Below are 10,687 nucleotides of genomic sequence, written 5' to 3'. Positions count from 1 at the left end.
GAACACTGGACAAAAAGACATAGGAATGGCCAATAAGAGGAAGAACAGGAGCTCTAATGCATTAGTGATTAGGAAAATGAAAAATAAATCCATTAAGACATACTATTTCACAACTACTAGAGCGAATTCAATGAAAAGAATATTTAGCCAGAATGTGAAGCAACCAGACTCTCATATTTTGCTAAAAGTAACATAAAAGGATACCGTAAGTTTGGTGAATTTTGTTACAGCTTCTTTAAACACAAACATCATAGGATCCAGAAATTTCTTTTCCACGTATTTTTCCAAAAAAAATACATACTTCCACAAAAGACTTTTACACATGTACCACTTTATTCATAATAGCTCCAAAAGGAAATAATCCAAATTTCCTTCCATAAGTGAATGAATATGCAAATTATGTTATTTTTATACCACAGAGTACTCACCAATAAAAAGAAATGAAATGAGGATTTACACAACAGTGATGAATCTCACAAACAGCATGTTATGTGAAAGAAGCTAGACATGAAAGAGTACATACGTTATAATTCCATTTATGTGAAGTTCCATAAAAGAAAAATTGTATATATTTACAGTGTGAGGCATGATGTTTTGATATATGTATACACTGAGAAATGGCTAAATTAAGATAATTAACATGCGATTTACCTCACATACTTATTTTTGTGTGTGTGGAGAGAACACTTAAAATCTACTCTTTCAGCAATTTTCACGTATACAATATATTGTTATTAATTATAGTCACCATGATGTAAAATGATCTCTTGAACTTATTTCTCCTAAATTAAATTTTGTATCCTTTGGCCAGTATCTTCCTAATCTCCCCACCCTCTGCTAGGCTCTGGTAACCACCATTCTACTCTCCTCTTCCGTGATTTTGACTTTTTTAGATTCCACATATAGTGAGGTCATCAGCATTTGTCTTTCTGTGCCTGGCTTATTTTATTTAACATAATGTCCTCCAGGTTTATCCAAGTTGCTAAAAATGACAGGATTTTTTTTCTCTTTTTTTAAGGCCAAATAGTATTTTTATATATAACATATACATATATACATATATATATATATGTTTTACTTTTTTTTTTTTTCCCTTTTTGTCTTTTTTACTGACCGGTAACAGGATCGCAACCCTCGGTGTCGCACCCATACCGGGGACCGGCAACGGGATTGCAACCCTCAGTGTTGCGCCCGCACCACGCTCAGCCAGTGAGCGGGAACCGGTCTCCACATGGGATCCGAACCCTCGGCGGGAGCACCGCCGCACTCCCAAGTGGCGCACTCTCCAGTGCGCCACCAGGCCGGCCGTGTATGTTTTACTTTAATCTTAATGCTTTTATCTTATCCTTTAATTTGTGTTTACTAACTCCAATATCTGGAACACCTTTTGTTCTGATATTATTGACTATTTTTTTATTAAAGGTGACATTTTTTCTGTTTATTTTCATCTCTTATAGTCATTATAATGTGCTAGATATTTTGTGTAAAGATTCAGCAAAAACTAATGTAGGTTTTGTTTTTTGGTTGTGTTTTGGTTTTCCCCACATGCTTTCCCTAGGCAGAGGTATAAGTGGAATAGATGACACCGTGAGTCACACAGAACTGGGTTGGACAACTGCACATTTAATCAGCTTTACTTCACCTCTGATTTTAAGTGAGATTATAAGAAGTATCTTTGCCCTTTCCCCAACCCTCAACTTCCTGTGTTGGCAGATGAACCATGCTCCTTTATCTTTCCTTGGTTATCTGGGACGGAGTTCATTTGCAGCTTTAGTTAAACTAATTTTATTTATTTATTTTTTGGCAGCTGGCCAGCATGGAGAACCAAACCCTTGACCTTGGGGTTACAAGGGCACACTCTAACCAACTGAGCTAACCAGCTAGCGAACATATTTATTTAGCTGTAAATTCAGCTCTAGTGGGGCTTTGTTTTCCAGTTCTGCTCTGCCTCAGCCAACTTAGCAAAATTCCAATGAAGAACTGTCAAGTCAATATGCTCATTTTGCGCGTGTGTGTGTTGGAGGCTGTTCTAGACACCAATCAGATTTTTGGGGCAATAATATTAATAAGAGCTTAGCTGCTTTCTCCTTTTCCTACAAAGGTTTCTTCTGTTTTAGCAGTCATGTCCTTCTGCTTGTCCATATGTAGTTCAGAAAAATGGCCTAAATATAACAGCACGTATATCAGTGTTCTCCAGAGAAGCAGAACCAATAAGGTACACATAGATATATAAGAAGATATTTATTATGAGAATTCTCTCAGGTAATCATGAATAAGAAGGTCTCATGGGCTCATGCTGTCTGCAAACTGGAGAATCTGGCAGGCCAGCATGTGATTCAGTTCGTGTCCAAAGGCCTGAGAACCAGAAGAGCCAATGCTGTCACACCCAGTCCAAGCTGAAGACCTGAGAACTGCGGGCAGCTGATGTAAGTCCTGGATTCTGAAGGCCCCAGAACCAGGAGTTCTGAGGTCCAAGGACATGAGAAGATGATTGTCCCAGCTTAAGAAGAGAGAGAATTTTCCCTTCTCCACCTTTTTTCTCTATTTGGGCCCTCAATGGATTGGATGATGGCCACCCACATTGGTTTGGGTGGATCTTTTTAACTTCATCTACTAAGTCAAATGCTAATCTTTTCTTGAAACATCCTCAAAAACCCTCAGAAATAATGTTTCACCAGCTATCTGGGCATCCCTTAACTCAGTCGAGTTTACACATAAAGTTAACCATCACAGAAGCCATCTTCGCTTATCTACAAGGGATGGATTCCCTCTAGAATTTACTTAACTTAGATTTTTTTTTGCATACATTGCACTTTGATGGCATTAAAGACAAGTATGCTTTTATTTTATGCAGTGTTTTCTGTTTCAGTGGAAACAATGGTCTTTCACATGTACTCATTTACTATTCCTATTTTGCAATTTGCTTTTTTCCTTTTCAACAGCACATATTTCACTTTTATCATCCTGAAGTGAACAGTTCTGTTCATCGGTTCATGTAACCCTGCTCCATTATTTCCAAGGCTGAGTGATATATCATATTATGGCAGTACTGATATTTATTTAAACAATCTCCTGTTGATGGTCATTACCATTTCAAATAATCATGGATGTACAACCTTGCACATACGAGATATATATTTTTACCTTGTATATTTGTACAATTGTTTCACTTTAATGAATTTCTGGGATTGGAATTATTGACTCAAAAGAAGCATTAATTTTAACTACTTACACATTTTACCAGATTATCTTTACAAGTAAGTATGTTTTAACAATAAATGCTTTCACCAAAATTTTATGGATGCTATTTGCTGTATACCCTGCCCTTGTCACCATTGGACCTGCTCATTCTCTTAAATTTGTCCCAAATTTATGGGAGCAAATTTCTTCCATTCCTTTCTTTTAATATTTTATTCCCTTGTTTACTAGTGAGATTAAACACAACTTCATCTTTGAAGGTCATTTATATTTTTCCATACACTGTGCCAGTGCATCATTTTTCTATTCCCTATTGATCTGGAGAGCTCTTTGGATGATGGGGATATGTCATAATTTCTATTTTTAGTTATTTCTTTTTTTTTTTTTTTTTGTCTTTTTCCGTGTCCAGCAACGGATCGCAACCCTCAGTGTTGCCCCCGTACCGGACCGGGGACCGGCAACGGAATCGCAACCCTCGGTGCTGCTCCCGCGCCTCGCTCAGCCAGTGAGCAGGAACCGGTCCGTATGTGGGATCCAAACCCTCAGGCGGGAGCGCCGCCGTGCTTCCCAAGCGGCGCACTATCCAGTGTGCCACGGGGCCGGCCCTATTTTTAGTTATTTCTGCATCTGTATTTTCTACTAGGATGGGAGCTTCTCAACATAAAGTACAAAATTACATTAACTTTTTTATATCTAGGAAAATCATAGTGTCTTGCCCAAAGTAGACATTCGAATACTGACTAAATGAGTACAATTGATGCAGTGATGTATTCCATAATTATTCCTCTAATAGGTAATACATACTCCACATGTTCTATTATATAAGCAATCAACTTGTTAAAATAGGTTCCAATCTATTATTCCAGGAGTTATAGTCATCGACAAGCTATTTAATGAACCCCCACCTTTATTACCAGCTTTGAGTTCCACCTGCCCAGTCATCTGGACTACCTCCAATGGCTACAGAAGCATGGCCTATCATTTATAATGATTCATATTTTCTTTCAGTGCATCAGTTGTTCTGACTCAGTAATTCATTTTACTCATAATATATACAAGACATAAGTAGTCCATCAAAACTGAGTTTGATCAAGTGGACTATTTAGAGTTTTAACAGAAAACATGTTTGAGTTTTACTGAATCTAATTTTAAAAAGTCTTCAACCAGTATGTATGTGTAGAGATATGGCCCTAATTCCTCTATATATTTGTCATTGAATGCTGACTACGAGGTGCTTTGAATGGGAAAGTCCATTACGAAAGGAGAGATAACTATTGAAGCAGGTGTTTTACTAAAAGAGTATCTCATGGTTCAGGTGTTGGTTGCTGCCTTTCCTGCTGGAACAGCTTTTTCTAGCAATATGTCAGAACACACTTGTATTTCTTCATCAGTTGTTGAATGTGTGGAGCAGATAAAAATCTCAGTAATCTCTACCATTCTATTATTCAACTTAATATTGAATCCAAAGCTTTCATTCTTCTCGGATACAATATCCTTAACTTTTTCCCCTCTTGCATTGGGACATAGCTAAAGGGTTTTATTTATTACAAAGAATCAGGGACTGGGGAGTGTGGGAATGGGGAAGAATACATTTCTTGTTAATTGGTCCATGCACGTTGAATATTTCCTTTCCTTAGTTAATGAGTAAGGAATCACACACTGTAAGAATGGACACAAAGGAACAAGGGCAAAATAGAGGGAAAAAGTGACTGCCATTATATGTGATACAATGAATACTCCTGTGAATTATTTGCTTTTCAATACATTTTAAATATTAAAATATATGCAAGCTTTTCATCACATCACAGCACTGTCACTAACGTGCATTTGGAGTTGTCCTTTTGAATAGGGGAGAAAGAAGTGGTTTGCACAACCTACAGAAATATATGCACAAAAAGTAATTGAAATATGTGGTCAGTTAATTTTGATGAATACTGTTGTTCCCTCAGGATTACTGGCAAAATATCATAGATTAATTTCTCAACAAAATTAGCAATTTGGATACAGTAAATATGGGTACATTGTGGAAGTGTGTCATTCATAGGGATATCTTTCTTCATTTATGTCTGCAGCAGGAAAAAATGTGTGGGAACCACCATTTTATAGAGCAAAATGTAACAGGGCGTAGCAGCAGACAGACATCTGTTTACAACAGAACAAATGAGTTAACTAGACTTTTAATTAGAGTTTTAACTAGATTCATTTATAAAGTTTTCAGGAAATAAATGGACAGAAGTCGAATAGAGATCTGTTGGTTGTCTTTCAATTAAATACGCACATTTTGTTACCTACTCTGTACATTCATGAAAGATATTCATTTAATTGCCTACCAAGAATTAGACCTGATGCTAGATGATAGGAATATGAAGTATGTAAGTGGATTATTTACAGTAAGAAACTAATGTACATCCCTGAAATATAGTTTGTCAAGTAAATTTGGGAAAGTCTTGTTTAAATAAAGTGATGCAGATTTTTCCACAGTAGGATATTTTGGGGTTTTGGGCACACAAATGAGCAATCTGCATTTCTAACAATGTGGTATAATATTCTATGTTTCCCAAGATTCTTCGACCACAGGACTTCTTCTCCAATGTCATGTTAATCTCCCCAAAGAGTATCTCTTAGTAAATACTAAATGAAATGCTGCACTAACAAGATAAAATGTTTGGTCTGGGGGACAATCAGAAACACAAGCACCTCAAGTGCTAAATTTTTAAAAATTGAAAAAACAAACATTTTAGCATGTTTGTCTTTTTCTTTTGGCTACAGGGACCTTTCTTAATAAAATAAGGAAGAGCAGGTAAGCATTTTTAAGGGTTTAATTCCATTAGAGATATTTTTTTAAAGACAGAGTGGTAGAGAGTTAGGGAAAGGAAGGTGGTCAGGAATACTGACAGCTGGCACTCGATATTTCAGAGATGGGCTCACAGATGCTCTTGGCAGCATTACTGCCCACTAAAGGGTGCTAGGACCCCCTTAAAAAACCTTTTTTATTACGATTTTTAAATTTTACTCATTTATTTTTAATTGACACATAATAATTGTGCTTATTTATGGGGTACATATACAACAAAATCCTTTCCTCGTCGTCAGCCTAAGAAAAGTGGCAGAGAATGTGGTGGAACTACCAAAAACCGAACAAGTAAGCACCCCCCAAAAGTTGTGTAATAATAAATAAATCAGCACAAGCAGATGACATCGGCTGTGTCTGTGTTTGTTTTAACTTTGAGAAGAAGTTAATAGTCTAGAAGAAATTGATATAGAAGATCAACTTAAAAATATGCAGTTGGGTTGGTCACTGCAAGCAGGTATTATTCAAGAGTTTTGTAAAGCCTCCAGGCTAGAAGTCATCTTTAGAAAACTGGTAAGGATGGTCTAAGTACCAAACCTACTTGAGAACAACAAATTTTTTTGTCTAAAGCCTGGTGGCAATATTGGAAGACCATGGTAAAGGCCCAGGGATATCTGTCAAGCTCATGTCTAAAGTGAATACTTACTTCTTATAAGGGGACATTATAGTAAGAAAAAATAGTATGTCTGGCTCCAGAATGCGATTCACAATCTAAGTTCACAAATTGCAGCCCAAGAAAACACCAGAGACTGAAGGTCCAGTCAGTCCCCCTTCTCCTGAAGTCACGTAAAGTCTTGCAAGTGTTTCAGACACATTAGACCTAGTTAGATTTTTTCCATCTATAAAATCCAATTTAGTCATATCTGCTTGCATGTGACTTACCCAGACAGATGTCAACAAACTCAGTTGAGAAAGAAGTAATGTATTTCTCTTAGTATACATATTTTTTTTTTTGCATAGTGATTAAAATAATTTCCTCAGCAGGTGCAAAAAAACCATAAGAGTTTCAGTAGATGTAAAACAAGCCAAGTACCAGGAAATGACCTTCCTCTATCCCTCCTCCCACTTAAGAAAGAAGTGGGAAGGTGACCGCAACGGTAGCTCCTGACCCTGTTCACTTCTATTAAAAGAACGATCGTTACTCCCACCTCAGCTCACACTTCCCACAGGAGGGGCAACCTTCCGGGGTTCGTACTTTATGCAGTCGTCTGATACAAATTAATAGCTGCTGGAGCCCTAGACTTTGTCTCCAGTCAAATACCACTGCCCATTAAAATCAAAATAACCAGGGATGAGACATTAACCCCAGGTAACTGGTGGGCACGATTGATCACTGGGTTAACGCTCCCTTCTTGTTCTTATCATCATTATTATTGTTCTCCCTTTGCCCCTGAGGTTTCACATATTGTATTGCTGACTGAGTTATTCATTCATAAATATTATTGTCTGCATTAATTGAGGTGATCAGAATTTTTTTTCTGCTTTATTCTTTTAATGCAAAGATCCACATTCATTCATTTCAAGTATTATACAAGCCTTGCATTCCTGAAATAATGCAGTAATTCCTAAATTCCTACCTGGTCACGAATATATTTTTCATGTGTTGCATTTTGTAAAATTTTATTTAGAATTTTTGCATCTTTACATATGAGATGTATCAACATGCAATTTTCTTTACTTATCATATTCTCATTAAGTGTTTGCATGAAGATCATGCCAGCTCCATAAAACGAAGAACGTATTTTTCTTTTCACTATTCTCTAGAAAATTTGATGTAAAAGTTAGTGTTATTTGTTCCTTAGATGCTTGAAAGAATTCACAAATCAAGCCATCTGAACCTGAAATTTTCTTAATGGGAAGGCTTCTAATTGTGGATTCAACTTCCTTAATGAATGTTGGATTATGTAGATATTTTATTTCTTTTTATCACAGGTTTGGTAGGTTTTACTGTTAAAAACTGTGTTCATTTCCCTAAATTTTCAAATTTACCAACATAACATTTTGTGTAACATACTCTTATTTTCTTCTTAATGTCAGTATTATCTATAATAATGTCTTCATTCTAATTTCTGTATAAATAATTTGTTTTTCAGTATGAACATTATTAATATTTTCAAAGTATCAACTTTTGGCTTTGTTGATTTTTTATTACATGTCTTTGTACTATATTGATTTTTTGCTTTTATTTTTAATTACTTCCTTTTTTCTCCTATTTTCCATTGGTCTACACTATTTTTTAAAAAAAATCTAATTACATTGGAAGTTTTAATTATTGTTTTGTAACTTTCTAGTTTTTTAATATATGATTTAAAGCTGTAAACTCTCCTCTAAGGAGAATTCCCTGAGGGTAGAGATGTACACATACAAATATACATTTAGTGTGTGTGTGTGTGTGTGTGTGTGTGTGTGTGTATGTATTTCTAAATCATTCAGCTCAAAATATTTTCTTATTTCGGTTGTTTCTTTTTAAGTTATGGGTTTTCTAAAAGTGTGGTACTGAATTTTCTAACCATAGTGATATTTCATCAGATTCAGAAAATTCCCCATAATTGTTTCTCCAAATATTGTTTCGTTCCACTCTCTCTGTTCTCCGTCAGAGACTCCAGTTTACATATTTTGATTTTTTCATTGTGTCCTACAGATTTCTATGTCTTGTTTTGTTTCTGAGTTTTCTTCTTTTTCTCCCCCATTTTCACTTAGTTCAGCCATTTTCTATTAATTGACCTTCAGATTCATCACATTTCCATCTACTGTTTTCAGTGTGCTGTTAAACTGTCCAATGAGCTCTTAATTGCACTCACTGCACTTGGCCATCCTATGATACCCACTATGGAAGCCATTCTCCCAAACTCATTCTATGAGGCAAACATCACCCTGATACCACAACAAGACACAGATAAATCAAAAATAGAAAACTACAAGCCAATATCTTTGATGAAAATAGAAACAAAAACCTCAATAAAATACTAGCTAACAGAATACAGCAACACATACACAAAATTATACACCATTATCAAGTGGGATTCCTTCCAGGGATGCAAGGATGCTTCAACATATGCATATCAATAAATGTGATATACCACATCAATAAAAGCAAAGACAAAACCCATATGATCATCTCTGTAGATGCTGAAAAAGCATTTGACAAAATTCAACTTTTGTTCATGATAAATACTCTCTACAAGTTAGGTATAGATGGAAAGTATCTTAACACAATTAAAGCCATATATGATAAGCCCACTGCCAATATCATCCTTAAGTACAGGAACTAGACAAGGATGCCCACTCTCACCACTCCTATTCAACATAGTATTGGAAGTACTAGCCAGAGCAATTAGAGAAGAGAAGGAAATAAAAGGCATCCAGATTAAAAAAGATGAAGTCAAACTGTTCCTGTTTGCAGATGACATGAACCTATATATCGAACAGCCTAAAGCCTCTACAAAAAAACTCTTAGAGTTGATAAGTGATTTCAGCAAAGTTGCAGGATACAAAATCAATGCACAAAAATCAGAAGCATTTTTATACTCCACCAGTGGTCGTGCAGAAAAAGAAATCAAAAAAGCTAGCCCATTTACAATAGCCACCAAAAAAATAAAATACTTAGGAATAAAGTTAACCAAGGATGTGAAAAATCACTATGAAGAGAACTACAAACCACTGTTGAGAGAAATTAAAGAAGGCACAAGAAGATGGAAAGATATCCCATGCTCTTGTATTGGAAGAATTAACATTGTGAAAATGTCCATATTACTCAAAGTGATCTACAGATTCAATGCAATCCCCATCAAAATTCCAATGACATTTTTCTCAGAAATGGAAAAAACTATCCAGACATTTATATGATATAACAAAAGACCATGGATAGCCAAAGCAATCCTGAGCAAAAAAAATAAATAAAAATAAAGCTGGAGACATAACACTACCTGACTTTAAACTATATTACAAAACCATAATCATCAAACAGCATGGTACTGGCATAAAAACAGACATATGGATCAATAGAATAAAATATAGAACTCACAAATCAACCCATACATCTACAACCATCTTATCTTTGACAAAGGCACCAACTCCACACACTGGGGAAGAGACTGCCTCTTCAGCAAGTGGTGCTGGGAAAACTAGATATTCATATGGAGAATGAAACTAGACCCACACCTCTCACCATATACCCAAATCCATGGATTAAATAATTAAATATACATCCTGAAACATTAAAAATCCTTAAAGAAAACATAAGGGAAACACTCCAAGAAGAAGTGGGTACAGACTTCATGTGTATGACCCCAAAAGCACAGGCAACTAAAGGAAAAATAAACAAATAGGATTATATCAAACTAAAAAGCTTCTACACAGCAAAATAAACAATCAACAGTGAAAAGATAACCAACAGAGTGGGAGAAAATATTGGCAGATTCACATTTGACAAAGGATTAATATCCAGAATATAAAAGGAACTCAAACAACTTTACGGCAAAAAACAAGTAACCTAATTTAAAAAATGGGCAAAGAATAGGCATTTCTCAAAGGAAGATATACGAATGGTCAACAGACACATGAAAAAATTCTCAACATCACCCAGCATTTGGGAAATGCAAATCAAGACCACTTTTAGATACCATTTCACTCCAGTTA

The sequence above is a fragment of the Galeopterus variegatus genome, unplaced genomic scaffold (genome assembly GCF_000696425.1).
Source record: "Galeopterus variegatus unplaced genomic scaffold, G_variegatus-3.0.2 Scaffold2004, whole genome shotgun sequence".
Taxonomy (NCBI): domain Eukaryota; kingdom Metazoa; phylum Chordata; class Mammalia; order Dermoptera; family Cynocephalidae; genus Galeopterus; species Galeopterus variegatus.
This window is presented reverse-complemented; position numbering follows the sequence as displayed.